Genomic DNA, 14770 nt, shown 5'->3' on the forward strand with positions numbered 1-14770 from the left:
CCTGGCCTGGAGATAGCAGGGTCATGCTGCCAGCCACACCGCTGAGGGTGACCTGTGTTGGTCCTAGGCAAGCCCTGCCCCTGTGGCTTTGTGAGCGCTTTGCTCCTGCCCTGCTTCATTTCCCCACCCACCAAGGCTCAGTCACACTGTCCCCACCGAGCACAGTACTGGGGACACAGTGCCTGTGCAGGGACACCGATGTCCCCAGCTGGTCCTCCCGAAAGGCATCACAGCCACAGGAGAGAGAGCATGAGCGGCTTCATGGTCATGCAGCAGGTGCGTGCTGCACGGGGATGCGGAGCTGCACGGGGATGTGGTCCTGCCTGCCCCGTGTAGGTGCCCAGTGCCTGCAGCTGTGCCCTCACCCCCGCTGTCCTAGCCACATACTGCAAGCAGGTCCCTCCGCAGGCAATCTCAAAGGAAATGCAATAAATGGCACCACTGACAAAATCAGGCCTTACAAAATCCCAGCCTGCTGGGGAACTGGGACTTCTAAATAACAACAGGGAGGGTGCTGCAAGGAATTGGAGTGGGATATTTATGGGTGTTGGTTCTGCCCTGCTCCCGGAGGGAGCACCCAGAACCCATGCACCCAGCGGCACGTCCCTCTGGCGGAGCTGACATTTCCATTTTGGGGCATTGCTTGGGATGCACTTTCTGCACAGCTTGAAATCTGAGCATAATACTATCTTCATGAACCATATTCACTAGTCTGATAATGTGACCCGACAAAAGGTCAATGGAAAAGTTAATGTAATTTATTGGCTGATTTAAAAAAATCTAATCATCTGTTTTTCCTTTTTCCTGCCTACCCCCCACCCGCACCCAGCGCCCTGCTGACATTTTCCAGCTATTCCCAAAACAATGGTGAGGGTGGGAATGCTTTGAGCAGGCACAGCTTTGGAGAAGGCTTTTCCTGAGGGGCTGCTGCTGCATCTTTCTGCTCCTGCTCCGGGAGGAGTGCAGGGGATGCTCCGGGAAAGCGAGGCGCAGATGAGGACACTGGCACGGACAGGTCCAGGGCTACACCAGGGTGCCAACAACATCCTTGCCACAGGAACGGCCCGCTGGGTGAGGTCTCCATCGGCACCTGGCATGCTGCCTCTCAGGAGGAGGAGGACCCAGTGTGGCATGTAGGTGGGTCTGCACCTTTGCACGTGTGTGAGCAGTGGGAAGCGCTGTCATGCAATTGCACATTCCTCCCTTTGAGTTTCCCAGCCACCATGAGCATGCTTCCACTCGCTCACCCAGTGCAGGGGGTTGAAAGCCATAGGGAGCAGCTGTTTCACCCCTTCGCTATTCACAGACACTTGTCTCCTCCTGCCCTGGAGCCTGCGCTGTCTGCAGAGCCCTCGGAGGTGTCTGGAGCAATCCAGCAGCCAGGTGGCTGTTGGGGCATGACCTGTCCTGAGGAGGCAGGTGAGCTTGCTTCATTAGGGTGGAGCTGCAAAAGTAATTAGTCATTTCTTATGCTAATACCTTACAGATTCAAGAGAAAGGACCCCAGAGGGCAAAGGATGGTGGAAAGGATCCAGCAGCTTCTTGTTCAGCGTGATGAGCAGCTGCTTGGAAGTGGAGGCTCTGGAGCTGCTGCCCTGCTGAGCCCTGGGAGGGAGAGCACCTGAGAGGCCCTCTTCTGGTGTGGGCCTGGGGAAGGAGAGTCCAGAGCACTTCTGTCAGGCTGCTGGGTGCTGTCCTGGGGTGGGGATGGGAATCCCTAACTCCTGACAGCAAGCGACTACCCTTGCTGGCTTCTCTGCAGCCCTCAGGCCTCACTGTTACTGAGGAAAGCCTGGAGTAATGCAGTGAGCCTGAGCAGGGTGGCTCGGAGAGCAGGGGGTGAGGAGTGGACAGGTAACTTTTATTGTACAATTTCAGAAAGGCACAGTGATCCTCAGACATGATCTGTTTTCTGTGAGGCTGGTTCATGCGTGTCAGTGTGTGGGGCTGACTGCAGCCCCAGGCTCCCCCAGTGCAGCTCTGCTTCAGGCAGAGCAGCCGTGACAATCCGATTGCCTCCTTGCTGCGCCAAGCTTCTCAGTCCTCTCCCTGCCCTGTCTTTAACGGAGCTTAATTTAAGGTTGGATGGAGAATTTAGTCTGCATAAAGCCACAAAAAATGTTAGCAGTTTGTGTCCGTTTGTAATTTCAGCTTAATTACTGCCAGTGAGAGAACATTGCTTTCTTGCCAGAGGCTTGCTTTCATCCTTACTTAGACACCGTGTATTTACTGTCTGGCAAAACTGTGGAAACATCACGAGTGTCTAGAGCTGAGAATACCTCGCCCTGCAGCTGAGAGGCTGCCGGCTTGGTGCATGGTTACGTGCCTCCAATCTTCCTCCTGCCTCGTGACTTCAGAATTTCTTCAAAAATTTTTGGGGAATGGAGGCACAAAGAAACCAGTCTGTCTGTCTGGCATGGCTCAAGAGAGTCGCTTGGTGCTGGAGACATGGCTTCGGCCTGTGCCTAATGAACTGCAGCATGCCCTCCTTGGGCCAGGGCCCAAGCCCTGTGGTGTCTCTGTGGCCCAGTTTTTGGGCCCACAGATTTCCCCTTGACAGTTTGACTTGCCCACAGAGCTGCTGGTGGTGGGGAGAGCTCGTCCCCATGCGTCACAGCTCCATGGGCACCCACGGCAAGGACACAGCATTGGTGTGTCCTATGCGGGCATGGGCAGTGGTGAGAGGGCAAAGGTGTCTGTCTCTGAAGCGGGGTGAGCAGAGACAGTGGTGGAAACAGCATGCCTGATAATGGGTCTGATTATGGTTAATAGGTCTGATTACGGATGCCCCTTGGAGCACCCCAGCAAGCCGATATCCGTGCCTTCACCAGCAAGCAGTGTGGCCCAGCAGGACCAGGCCTGTAGCACAGAGGAGGGGCCGCAGGTATGTTCCAGAGGGTTTTCATCTTGGACAGGCCCTAGCCTGGCTCTGGGGGCTGAGCTGCTTTAGCACTTGCACCACATCAGGCAGGATCCCGGAGAGCAGCTGCAGGCTTAGCTCACCCAAAGGGAACCTGGTTCTTTTGCTCCACGGCTACTTTGATGTGAAGCAAAGCACGGTGCTAATCGGGCTGATCACACAACTTGCTTCAAAGACGTGCGCCTGGTCCAAACCAGCACAGTAGTGCACATGGACCCCTCAGGCCTTCGTGGTCTCAGACTGGCTAAAAGAGACTCCTCCGTCAGTGGCATTGAAGTGAGGTGGGGCCTGGAAAATGTTCCACCTACAAGGGAAATTAGGAAATCCATGCATCTGCAGTAATTTGACATAACCAAGAGGCAGAGAAATCCCCCCAGGAACTGGTGGGATGGGAGCACTTTGGCAGTGATCGGCTTTCCTCTAGCCTGCTTCCTACCCCCTGCTCCTTCCAGCTTTGGGGTTGCACAGGAGAATGTAGGAGCGATGGTAAGAAAGTGAGGACTCTGCTTCTGTCGGTGCAAGGTCAGCTCTGTGCAGCAAGTGTCGCGAGGCGCAGTGAGGGCTTGAATGGGAAGAAACCCTCTGCTGCAGTGGGAGGTCACGGGCAGCCTCCAGGCTGGAGGTGACACTTATACAGCTGCGTTTCTCCTTGGGGCTGCGGGTCCCCACAGGAGACCTGGGTCAGCAGCAGGACCTGTGACAGCCCCCGGCCCTGAAGGGCCCTGAAGTGCCACTTTGCACAAATGCAGAAAGGAGGGCTGCAGTGCTGTGAAGTCCCGTCCAGAAGAGGCTTCAGGAGGGAGTAGTAGAAGATGACAATATGGTGTAGGAATGCTATCATAACAACAGCGAGTTGTGTGTACAGTGAGGGTGCTGTTTCAGGTTATATTTATATACTAATTTTGCCAGGATTATGAAACTGGGTGCTATTGCTCATGGATAGTGTGGCAATCATTTCTCTTGGACCACACTGTTAAAATCACATTCTGTGTCCAGCCACAGCAGCGGTCAGGAGATGTCTCTTAATTTGCCAGAAGAGGGATATTCTTGGTTTAAGCTCTGTGTTAAAACTCTGGATAAGCCATGGATACCAAACATTCCTTGCTCTGCCCCCATTACAATTGCTGTTAGCATAGCACTAGAAGGGGGGGGTTTGTGCTTGATTCCCTGAAGGGCAGGAATGGGAGCTGTCCCCTCGCCCTCAATTTCAGCTCACTCCATCTCCTCAGCACGTGCCTGCCCCTGTCTCGTGTCTTCTCTAAGCAACCTCCCATCAGAGGTGGGTGGGTGTGCGGGGACCTTCAGCCTGACTCAGGGCAGCAGCAAGGGCTTCTGCTTCTCCGCGGCTGATGTCAAAGAACAGACAATGAAAGCAAGCGGTGCATGCACTGTCAGATATCTCCTCAAAACAGTCATCAAATTCAGGGTGGGTTTTTTTTTTTTTTTTTTTTTTTTTTTCAGTTCAATAGGGGAATTTTGCTATGACAAATATGTCTCGGAAACTGGGAATGCAAACAGCACCAGTTCAAAGACATTTTTCCAGTGCTGCAAACCTAAAGCTGCTCATCACAGCATAGCTCTCGCTGGGCTGAGTGGTAACAAGGATTGCATTCTTGGTTCATGCTAAGGGTATGAAAGCAAGGCACTAATTTGCAGATCTTGAAGAATGTGTTAGTGGTATTTCAGTAATCTAATGCTCTGTAGCCTGTGAAGGCTGCACAGTAACTGAAAGGAAATATATCTTTGTTTTTATTCACTTGGCTTTATTCCTAATTCACTCTTTGATGCCATCAGCCTGGGATAATACATTTTCAGAGATATGCTTGAAATTAAGGAAATGAGTCTGATTAAGTCCTTCAAACATGCTTTGAGGGAGAAATGTACAACGATAGAGGTATTAAAGGCCCCATTTTCAAGCAATTCTAATATGAAATCAAAACATTGTGCTGCTAGATAGTGAGGTCCATTAGCGGTGAGTGTGCATTCTTCAGCTCAAAAGCATATCTGCTTTTCCAGTTGTGAAAGCTGCCCAAGAGCTTGAATTTTTCCTCTGTGCCGGGTGGGCAGAGGCAGGTTCATTTTGCAGTCGCTTTGCTTGCAGCCAAATAATAAGTGCAAGAGCACTTGCCCTTTGCTAAATGTACCCTCTTAGATAAAAAGTGATGGTTTCTCAAGAGTCTTGCCTTTGAGGTTGGCCTACATTTTACCTATTTACTTGTTTGCTTTGGTATGTCTGTGCTGGCTTGGGTTTCCCTGTCATGGGTGGAGTTTCCCTGCATTTACTGGAATACTTCTTAGCGAAGTCAGTAGCTGTAGCAGGACCTGCCAGGTCCCCTGGGCAATTTTTCCACGTGGCTGGGATACCTGCTACCAAACTGAACCCTCCCTTCGCAGGAGAAAATGCTGCAGCCTCCGCTTTGGTGCCGCCCCCACCAGAGCTGCCATGGGTGCCCAAAGATTTCTGCCCAGCCCGGATCTGGATGGGACAAGCCTTGTGCAAACCCTCAGGACAGCGGCGTCCTCACTGGAGACACCTGGGTGTGCTCAGCACAGCAGACTACAGGACAGCTCGGTGCAGTCGTGGAAGCAGGAGAGGCGCTCACCAACCCCTTTCCTTGAGCTACAGTGCAGGTCAGGCAAAGTCTGATGTCCTGCTAGCTGAAAGACTTCTGCATTAAAGACAGAGACAGAAAAAAACAGGGACAAGTACCAAGAAAGCGTGACGTGCCCGGTAGCTGCAGAGAGGTTCATTTAAGGCTGTGGCAGGAACCTCTGGGGAGGGAATCATCTTGGAAGGGCCTGAGCAGTACGCTGGGAACAGGCACAGCCTCCCTGCTGCTTTCCGTGGCAGGCCTGGGGATGGCAAGAGGAATGGGAAAGCACGATACTATTTATTCTGTCTGCTATAAAAAGTGACTATTTAAGACCTTGTTCTAATAAATGGAGCGATGAATTCCCCTTTCACTGTGACTGCTGCTGAAGACATGTGACTTATTAGATATGCTGCTGTTGTAATGGAAATTACTAGCAAGACTATTTAATCCAAGAAGAGCTGAATGTCTGGAGAAAGGGGAAAAAGGATAGGGTGACACGAGAGAAAAGAAAGGCCTCAGCTGTGACAATCTTGGGCACTTTGCACTATTTGCTCTTTAAGCTGTTTCTCAAGATCTTCTGGCAGAGAAGTGATAATAAATTGTTTAACAACTCAGACTTGCCAATTTAGTTTAAGGAGCTTTAAAAGGAGGCTTTTAAAGACTTGTGCCTCTCAACTGCTGATGATTCATCTTGAACAGTAAAACCGTGATTGCAGATTGCCAGCCCCCATTTCACAGGACACTCTGTACACCTGGCTGTGCCTTCGGGAGCTCAGGCGCTTGGCCGGGGTCTGATGTTCCCGTGCAGGTGCCAGATGCGCGTAGGAGTGCAGCGTGCGGCCGTGGTGCTGCTGCCAGCCCGCTGACCTTGGGAACCTCGGCCAGCAGCGAGCCCCAGCCTGCAAGCAGCTGAGGTCAGGAAAAGCAAACAAAGGTAGGAAAGGTAGGAAGAGGCTTTCCTTGCCAGGAAAGTCCCACAGGAGGCCCCGCGGTTGTCCCCAGGGAGGACTGGGTGGCACAGGGCTAGCAGAGGTGTGTTTGCAGCCTCGGTGGCCAGGTGTGGCCAGCTGCATGCCCGTGCACTTGGGAGAAACCTTCCCAGAACCTACTCTGAGCTAGGGCACATATTTATACAGTCCTACCAGAAAAGGCAGGGTGAAACACGCTAACATATACACATTAAGGAGAGTGAATAAATAAACAGTAGGTTTTGATTTATTTTCTCTGCTACTTGGATATCTTAGTTTTGGCACAGGATAGGTTTTGTACACCAATGTGATCTCCAGTTAGGCTTTTGTGTTTGCTGATTTAGAAATCATGCACAAAGGAGAAAAAACCTTGCAAATGTTCTTAAAGTCAAATGATTTTTATGCTCTGTTCTGCAGAAGCACATAAACCTAGCTGGCCCCTGGCAGCTAGGCGCTGTACAGCAGGTAACACTGACATCTCTGCCCTCAAGAATCTGCAGTTTAAGATGAGATAACGGTAGATAAATTCAGACTGGGGAAAACATATAAAATACGATCAGTCAGCCTGAGGAAGGGCACTCACTAAACAGCATGTATCTTCTTGGCATCATTCAGCACATCCGCCAGGGAACATGCAGGAACACCAAGGAGCACACACCTGCTGCTTGGGGATCAGGCTGTGAAGGGAGTGATCGAGATGTTGCATGTGGCAACTCTTCTAGTTGCAGGAGTTGTAAAGGGGCTGGTGAGACAGTTTTATTGGGTCCTGCACCCAGTTCAGATCCACCAGAAAACATGTTTGGGTAGAATATATGTGCCTATGAAATCCAAATAGTCATGGGAAAGCTTTTAAGAAAGGCTGCTGGACTTGATTTAAGCAGGCTGACAGAGCTGCTTCTGTCCTCCAGCCCTGGGCTGCTATTGTGTTCTCACATTTTTGAGCAAAGTCTCGAGGAATTATGCTGGCTGTAAACGGATGTAACATTTCCAAAAGCTGTGACAGCACTGCAGTGTGTGCTCTGGATCAGTTCCTTGTGTTAGCAAGTCTCACAAAGGTGAACTGAGCAGAGAAAGACTGTTATTTCTACTGTGAGTGTTTTTTTTTTTTTCCTCTTTTTTTCTACCAGGTTGAAGACCTGATGCTTTAAAAGAACTGAACACAGTGATCTATTGGTAAGCCATAACTCAATTTGTCCTGTGACCTGTCCCTTTCCTAGACAAACTGTAGCTAGCAGTGCTGGTGGAGAGCCGAGCTTGCCAGGCATCTGCAGTGCTCCAAACCAGAGTAATGCCAAGGGAGCTGGAGAGCAGCTGAAACAGCTTGAGGAGATGGGTGGAGGGAACAGGCCAACCACAAAATTAATCTTTGAATTAATAAAAGCCTGCATGGTTTGAGGTTTGTGAAGCAATAAACAAGTTCAAATTTGCCAGAGACTGAAAAAGAAAAGCAATTAGGTGTAAGGGAAACCTTCTAATGTGGATAAAGATAATACGCTGGAATACGCAATGGGTTGAAAAAAATGATGAGAAGTTAACTTTTAATTGAAAATGACTACAGGAATTTTGATGAACATGTTAAAGTATGTATCAGAGCAAATCTTTTTACTCTTATTACTAATAGGGAATGACGGAATAAGAGCTTCTGTTTAATAGCAGTAATAACTTCATGATATTTTTCCTTTGAGTCATATGGTAGGCTCTTTCACCAGTCAGTACTTAGTCCAAAAAGGATCTTAGACTTTTCCTCATCACAGTATCGTTTCTGGGTATGTATGGATGTCTGCTACTCCCATTTATGCGTGCTGCCTCTGGTTTTCTCTCAATATCCCGGCAGAACGGTACCCATTTTGGTGCTCCTGACTTCACGTGACTGTTCTGGCAGTGCCACGTAGCTGCCTCTTGCCCCGTGCCCTCCCTGCAGCCTCTGTAGCACCGCTGCTCGCTGCATGGCCTGGGAAGGAGGACAGCTTCGTCCCGCTCTGCCAAGCCAACGCGAGGAGAGGACTGGCTTCGTGTGAGATGTGATGGGAGCTGTGCAACAGTTTTAGGGTGACCTACAAAGGCAATGGAAACAACTGTGAGTGCACACATAGAGGACACAACAGCCAGCTTAGGGAGACGCTGTGCTGTGCATTGCTCTCTGGAAGTGACCACAGTTTGGTCCATTTGCAATGTGCTGAGTGACGACTTCCAACAGGCACCACATGTTTAGGCACTCACTGCTATAAAAACGCCAAATTTGCAAGGCTAAAAGCATGAATAAGGGAGAGCCTGAGGAAATGCTTCAGTGCAATCCAAATGGAAATTGGGGGAGTTCTTCACAAATGTGTTATTAGATGACTCAGCCATCACCATTTCAATGTCACAAAAGGAGGCTTTCTGGTTTTAAAATAAAACAAAACATCCTGCTTAAAAGGGGAGGTGTAGGCAATAATAATGAACTAAATATAGTTGAAAATTTGGAAAGCTGATAGCACTGGGTAGATCAATGCTCCAGAAAGAGGGGTAATTAATTAGGGGAATTCAGTGAAAATATATATGGCCAATATGATTGATCCCCACCCAGTGGTGAGAAAAGCTGAAATTATTCAGTAAGCTTTTCTGTTCTTCGTTTGGAAAATGAACAGAATGGTGTCCCCATATCTAACAGTGATATTTTTCTCTTCCAGGCTGTATGAAGAACTGGTTAATAACCATCCATAAAACTAGAGCTGGAAAACTTGCACACAGAAGTATTTTTAAAATTGCCCAACAAGGTCATCAAACCTTTAATACTGATTTCTCAGCAAATACTGTGTCACTGAATTTCCAGAGAATCAGGGGAAATAACTGTTTAGTCATTATCCCAAAACAGTAACTGCTATGTCCTAGGTAAGCATTAACCGAAACTTGGCTAATCTAACCCCAATCCTTGGCAAAAGCAGTAAGGAGGTTGATGAAGTACGCGGCCAACACAGAATTAAACTCCAACATTTTCTGTGAATGCGTTGACTCCAGAAATAATGTTTTTAACTTTTCTTGGTGAGGAGACGCGCTGAATGTAGGAAGATAATCATTCTGACTTGAGTCAGACCAGTTCAGTATTACAGCTAATTTTGGGCGGCTGCCAAAACGGGCGCTTTTGTTTCTCCCATTCTTTTCCTCTTGTTCCCTTAAATAGTGGTCATGTGCCTGCCTGGTGAATCAGTTCAACTCTCGACCAACAGAAAACCATTTCTTTTCCACGTTTCACTGGTAGAGTTTCATATTGGCTCACCTTGCTGGGCTGACTCATCTGGGGGCTGTGTGAGAAGCACCGTGAGTGTGCCACCGGGGCGATGCGATGGGCTTGGGCCATTTCCCCTCCGGAACCTGCTCTGGCTGCACGCCATAAGATGCAATGCTGACCGATTGCCTTGATCTGCAAGGAAGGAGAACTGCTGGAAAAAAATGTACTATGTGGAAAATATAGATCCTCGTATGGCTTACAGACCCCTCAGTGATTTATGGTGCTCTTCAGAATCTTAAACTGATGCATCCGGAAAACGAACCCGAAGGTGTACTTAGTGAAGTCACACCGGTGTTTATAGATTACCTGGAAACATTCAGAAACGTTTCTGGTACAGTGCTTGGAACGATGCACACGTTGGTGGGGCAGTAATCAAGAGCAGGTCAAATCAGCCCTGCCGCCCCAGCTGGCTTTCCTGGCTGGGTGTATCTGCGCAGCACACGCATCTGCCAGAACTAAACACCGGGTTCTAGGAACTGAGAACAGAGAGCACACGAGCTTCAGTCGAGCGTGTCGTGGCGAGCAGTGACACGGAAAAGGGCTGCCTGTGAGGAGAGACGCGCTGCTCGGGCACCGCTACGCTCGCAGATAAGCCTATCGTTAGGTGGCTGCAGGCGCTGTTGGCAGCAGCGGAGTAAGATGGGTTATTAAAGGCAGGCGTGTGTCTGGCAGCACGTGTGGAAGCAGAGAGATACACCAGCCCTTCGCACTCCTCTTGGGGTCCAGCCAGCAGGACCTGGGTGACCTGGGGCTGGTTTCGTAAAGCGCTGGGGTTCGGCTCTCCCCTGCAGGTGCTGCCAGGCCCCTCTGCAGGAGTTTTCTGTGGGCTTTCCTGGTGCTAACCCCAGGGATGATCACCTCCAACGGGGCGATTTTCCATGAGCTGTTTCCCTCTTCCCTCTCAACACTCTCCAACATCCTTGCGGCCACACATGCCTTTACGGACGGATATTTGGAAAGTGGCAGTGTGGTTTTAGATGCTATCAGCCCAGCAGCTGGAGGCAAGAGCACGCCGGGCCCGCGGGACCACGCAGCTCCCCGCAGCCTGCCCGCAAGGCCCGTGGGAGCTGGGGCTGGCGGTCGCCTTCGCCCGGCTTCCTCCAGCTCCGCCAGCCCGTGCTGGGGATGGCACTGGCTCTGCTGCGGGCCCGGCAGCGGCCGAGAGATGTGGTTCGGTGGGTGGTGGCGGTGGTGGTGGCGGGGGGGGCGGTGGGATGGGACGGTCACAGAGGTCTGTTCCCACCTCAGCGATGCTGTGAGCCCCCCAGCCCAACATCAGTGGTTCTGTGACCCCCCCCCAGGCCAACCCTAAAGATGCTGTGACCTTAGTGGTTCTGTAAGCCCAACCTTAATGGTTCTGTACCCCCCTCAGTCCCACCTCAGTGATGCTGTGACCCCCCCAGCCCAACATTAGTGGCTCTGCGAGCCCCCCAGTCCAACATTAATGATTCTGTGACCCCCCCCCCAGCCCAACTTAATGATGCTGTGGGTCCCCTCAGTCCCACCTCAGTGATGCTCTGAGTTCCCCAGCCCAACCTTGGTGGTTCTGTGACCCCCCCCAGCCCAACATTAATGGCTCTGTGAGCCCCCCAGTCCAACGTTAAAGTTTCTGTGACCCCCCCCCCAGCCCAATTTAATGATGCTGTGAGCCCCCCCGCCCAAACTTATTGGTTCTGTGAACCCCAGTCCAACATTAATGGTTCTGTGACACCCCCATCCGCACTTCAGTGATGCTGTGACCCCCCCATCCCAACCTTGGTGGTTCTGTGACCCCCCCCAGCCCAACATTAATGGCTCTGTGACACCCCCTCCCCCCCCCCGCCCAACTTAATGAAGCTGTGCCCCCCCCAGCCCCAGGCATCCCCAGTGGTACCGGGCCCTGACCCCCCCCTCCACGGGTGTCCCCCAGCGCTAGCCCCGCCCCCTCCCCAAGCCCCGCCCCTCCCCTTGCCCTCTCCCCCTCCCTTCCCAAGCCCCTCCCCTCCCCTCTCTTCCGCCGGGCGGGCTGCGGGGGGCATCTCGCGGCGGCGGCGGCGGCGGCGGGGGCTGCGTCACTTCCGGCGGCCGTCCCTCCCTGCCCCGCCCAGCGCGTGCAGCCGGGTGGCGGCGGGATCCGCTCGCGCCTCGCGAGGGAGCGGGGGGGGGGGGCGGGGAGGGGAGCGCCGGTCCCGGTCCCGGTCCCGGTCCCGGTCCCGGTCCCGGTCCCGGTCCCGGTCCCGGTCCCGCGGGCGGCCGCCGGCATGGGGCTGAGCTGAGGCGCCGCCGGTGAGTGCGGGGTTGGGCGGCGGGCACCGCCGGAACCGGCACGGCCGCGCTCGGTGGGGGCCGCCGGGAGAGCGTGGCCCAGGGCGAGGGCGGGCGGAGGGCCCGGCGCTGAGTCAGCGCCCTGCGGGCGGCCCCGCCGGGCACCGGGGGGCTCGGCTGGCGGCATGGAGGCGGCTGCGGGCGCTCTGCTGGCCTGCGGAACGGCCGGGGGCGCCGCCGGCACCCGGCACCTTCATCCGCCGCGACCGCCGGCACCGTTTGCAGCGGCGGACAGCCGGAGCGAGGGCGGCCGCCTGCCTCGCCTCGGGGCTCCCAGCGTGGGCTCAACCCTGCGGGGCATCTGCCCCCTGTGAGGCATCTGCCCCCTGTGAGGCATCTCCCCCCGCGAGGCATCTCCTCCTGCAGGGCATCTCTCCCCCCCCCCCCCCCCCTTTATTTTTTTTTTTAACGCAGCAGAATTTCTTTGAATCACTCAAGGTGAAGGGGAAGAACTTCCATACCTGCAGCGCTGGCTCTCAAAGCCCGCTCGTGCTGGCTGGCGAGCTGTGCCTGCAGGTGTTGCGGTTGGACGGCTGCTCGCTCCTGCTGGGGCACTTCAAGAAGCTGTTGTCTGCCTCAGCCCAGATAGCGTAGCCTCCAGCAGTCGGAGGTGGTTGACATCTGGAGTGTTCTGACACGATTGTTGATGTGTCTGGCTGTACCGCTGGCTGTCTTCTCTTAATCTCTGAGATTTAGAATTTAGAATTCTCTATTGAGAATTTAGTTCCAGTTCTAGAATTCTTCAGAATGTGTTCTTTGCTGTAAATACTACCTAGAACTGTAAGCTGTTTTCCCAGCTGGTGTGATTAAGGTTAAGTTTCATTGAGCCTATTCGTTTCTCTGACTGTATTTTTTTCTTTAATTTTAGGTGAATCAGCCATTGTATGAGATTTGTCCACACACTGGCTCTTCAGACAGGTTAGCTATGTCTTTCTGCCATCGGTCTCATCATATTTGAATTGCTGATTTTTCTTTTTATTAACATAAACCTGTCTTCTGTAAGGTACTGTGTTATCTGCTGCAGAACACTGAATTTCTTGAATCTCTGGAGAAACATCTTTTTTGGCGTTATTTAAATGCAGTGTATGGAATAAGTCAGGCCTTGCTAAACTCAGTGTCCACGTGTCGGTGTCATAGGTGACAGCAGCAGACCTTGACTGCGTGTACACTGAGGAAATGTTTGTCGTGCTATGTAGCACGGCAGTAGGGCTCCATGCTGCTGGTTTTGTACGCTGCTTTTTCTCTTAGCGACCTATGGACGCAGCGTTACAGTCTTTGATGAACACGAGTCATGTAAACCTAGAAATGGGGATTGACTGGAAAATTTATTGGTATTGATCTAACTCTGCTCAGTTCTAAGAAACACGCTGATAAGATGGCTTGGTGGAATACCAGTGTTGTGTATTAGCAGCAGTGTGGTCACCCGTGAGGAAGAACACGAGAACACTGGCTTCTGACAGCTTGGGATGTTCCAGAGTGAGCGCCTAGGTCAGCTAGGGAAAGCCGATGTGATCGGAATTACTCAGCTTCTGAAGGGCTTCAGAAAAAGGGTAAGCGTTCCAGTTGTGATGCTGATGTGAGGGACAGAGAAGTGGTTCAGAAGGCCAAGTGCAAAGTGGTACAGCTCGGGGCAGGCTTCAGGCCTTTCTCCAGGTTCTTGTTCAAGCTGGCACCGCTACTGAAAATGAATCTCTTCCCTTGGCAGCTTTATGTACCTCTACACTCTGCCACCCGAAGTGTTCTGTGCAGCTCAAACCCAAAGCAGGAAGACTTACCTTGCCACAGATAACTTGCAGCAAGTCATGTCACCAAGATCAGTCTCTGAAGGAGCAGCGTGTGCTTTTTTTAAGGTTTTTCAGAGCAAGTACTGACGTAACGTACTGTCAACCTGCAGGGAGGTGGTGATACTGACCTGGTGTGGCCATCATCTGCTTGTTCTTAGTCAGTGGCTGGAGTTCCAGCTTCTACTGTTTGATGTTTCCGGTGCAAGTCAGTGTCAAACTTTCCAGTTACACTTTCTTTTGCTGTACTTCCATATCTCTAATCTTTATCTCATCTCTAATTCTCAGTTAAACCCTTCTGTTTAGCATGTAATTTGCTGCTGCGTGTTTTTCCTTTTTGATATGGCTCCCTTTCTGTCTAGGTTAGCGTCTGCTGAAGTAAAAAGCAGTTTCTAGGCTAGACTGTTCAAGTGGTATGTTTTTATTGTACTCCTGTGCCTTGCTATTACTAGTTACGCCTTTTGACTTGATGTTGCTTGGATTCCTAAAGTGCTCCAATTACCATGGTAACTGACTGTCTCAGTCTTTTAGAGGAACTCTGTCCAACTTCACGAGCGTATAGGGTATTACATTTGGATTTAGCCTGCTAAGCTGTGCTCATCCCTTTCCAGGCTCGTATCTGCTCAGCTTTCATCTCCTTCAGAATCTCTGGCTGAGGTTCTGGCTGCCTGTCTCCCTTCACCTCTCCATTTATACCCGCCCCATCTGAGGTCCCATAAAGCTGTGAGATGCTGTTAACTTTGGTTTCGGCTAAAGCTGTCCCTCCATGTCATGAGGAGGAAAAAGAAGCTCCATGAAAGTTATCCAGCGACTTTGCAGACTCTCTCCAGCAGAGCTGCTGGACAGCAGCTGCTGGCTTCCTGAAAGCCTTCTGGTAGTGGTGCTGTTCGGGGTTCTCTGCTCGGTGTCTTCAGTAGCACTCTCCAGACTGAACT

At 51.7% G+C, this 14770-nt stretch overlaps 1 protein-coding gene and 1 long non-coding RNA gene across 6 annotated transcripts in view; one reads left to right on the forward strand and one right to left on the reverse strand.

The window, feature by feature from the left end:
- Positions 1 to 8092: 8092 nt before the first annotated feature.
- On the reverse strand, positions 8093 to 12633 carry LOC126913413 (uncharacterized). 2 transcript variants are annotated; one of them, XR_007708655.1, is made up of 3 exons: positions 12516 to 12633; positions 9739 to 9882; positions 8093 to 8536 (listed from the first exon to the last, which is right to left on the reverse strand). It is a non-coding gene; the product is annotated as an uncharacterized LOC126913413 (long non-coding RNA). The 2 variants fall into 2 exon arrangements; XR_007708656.1 differs by lacking the exon at positions 12516 to 12633 and adding an exon at positions 10057 to 10178.
- ATP13A3 (ATPase 13A3) overlaps positions 11916 to 14770 on the forward strand; it is a 58141-nt gene continuing 55286 nt past the window's right edge. For 2 of the 4 annotated variants that reach the window (XM_050712607.1, XM_050712608.1), the window contains exon 1: positions 12878 to 12972. The gene's annotated coding sequence lies outside the window, so the exon portion shown is untranslated. Of the gene's footprint in view, positions 12016 to 12877; positions 12973 to 14770 lie in introns of those variants that run through there. The other 2 variants (XM_035544426.2, XM_035544423.2) reach the window with 2 other exon arrangements.

This window comes from Cygnus atratus, chromosome 9 (assembly GCF_013377495.2).
Source record: "Cygnus atratus isolate AKBS03 ecotype Queensland, Australia chromosome 9, CAtr_DNAZoo_HiC_assembly, whole genome shotgun sequence".
Taxonomy (NCBI): Eukaryota; Metazoa; Chordata; class Aves; order Anseriformes; family Anatidae; genus Cygnus; species Cygnus atratus.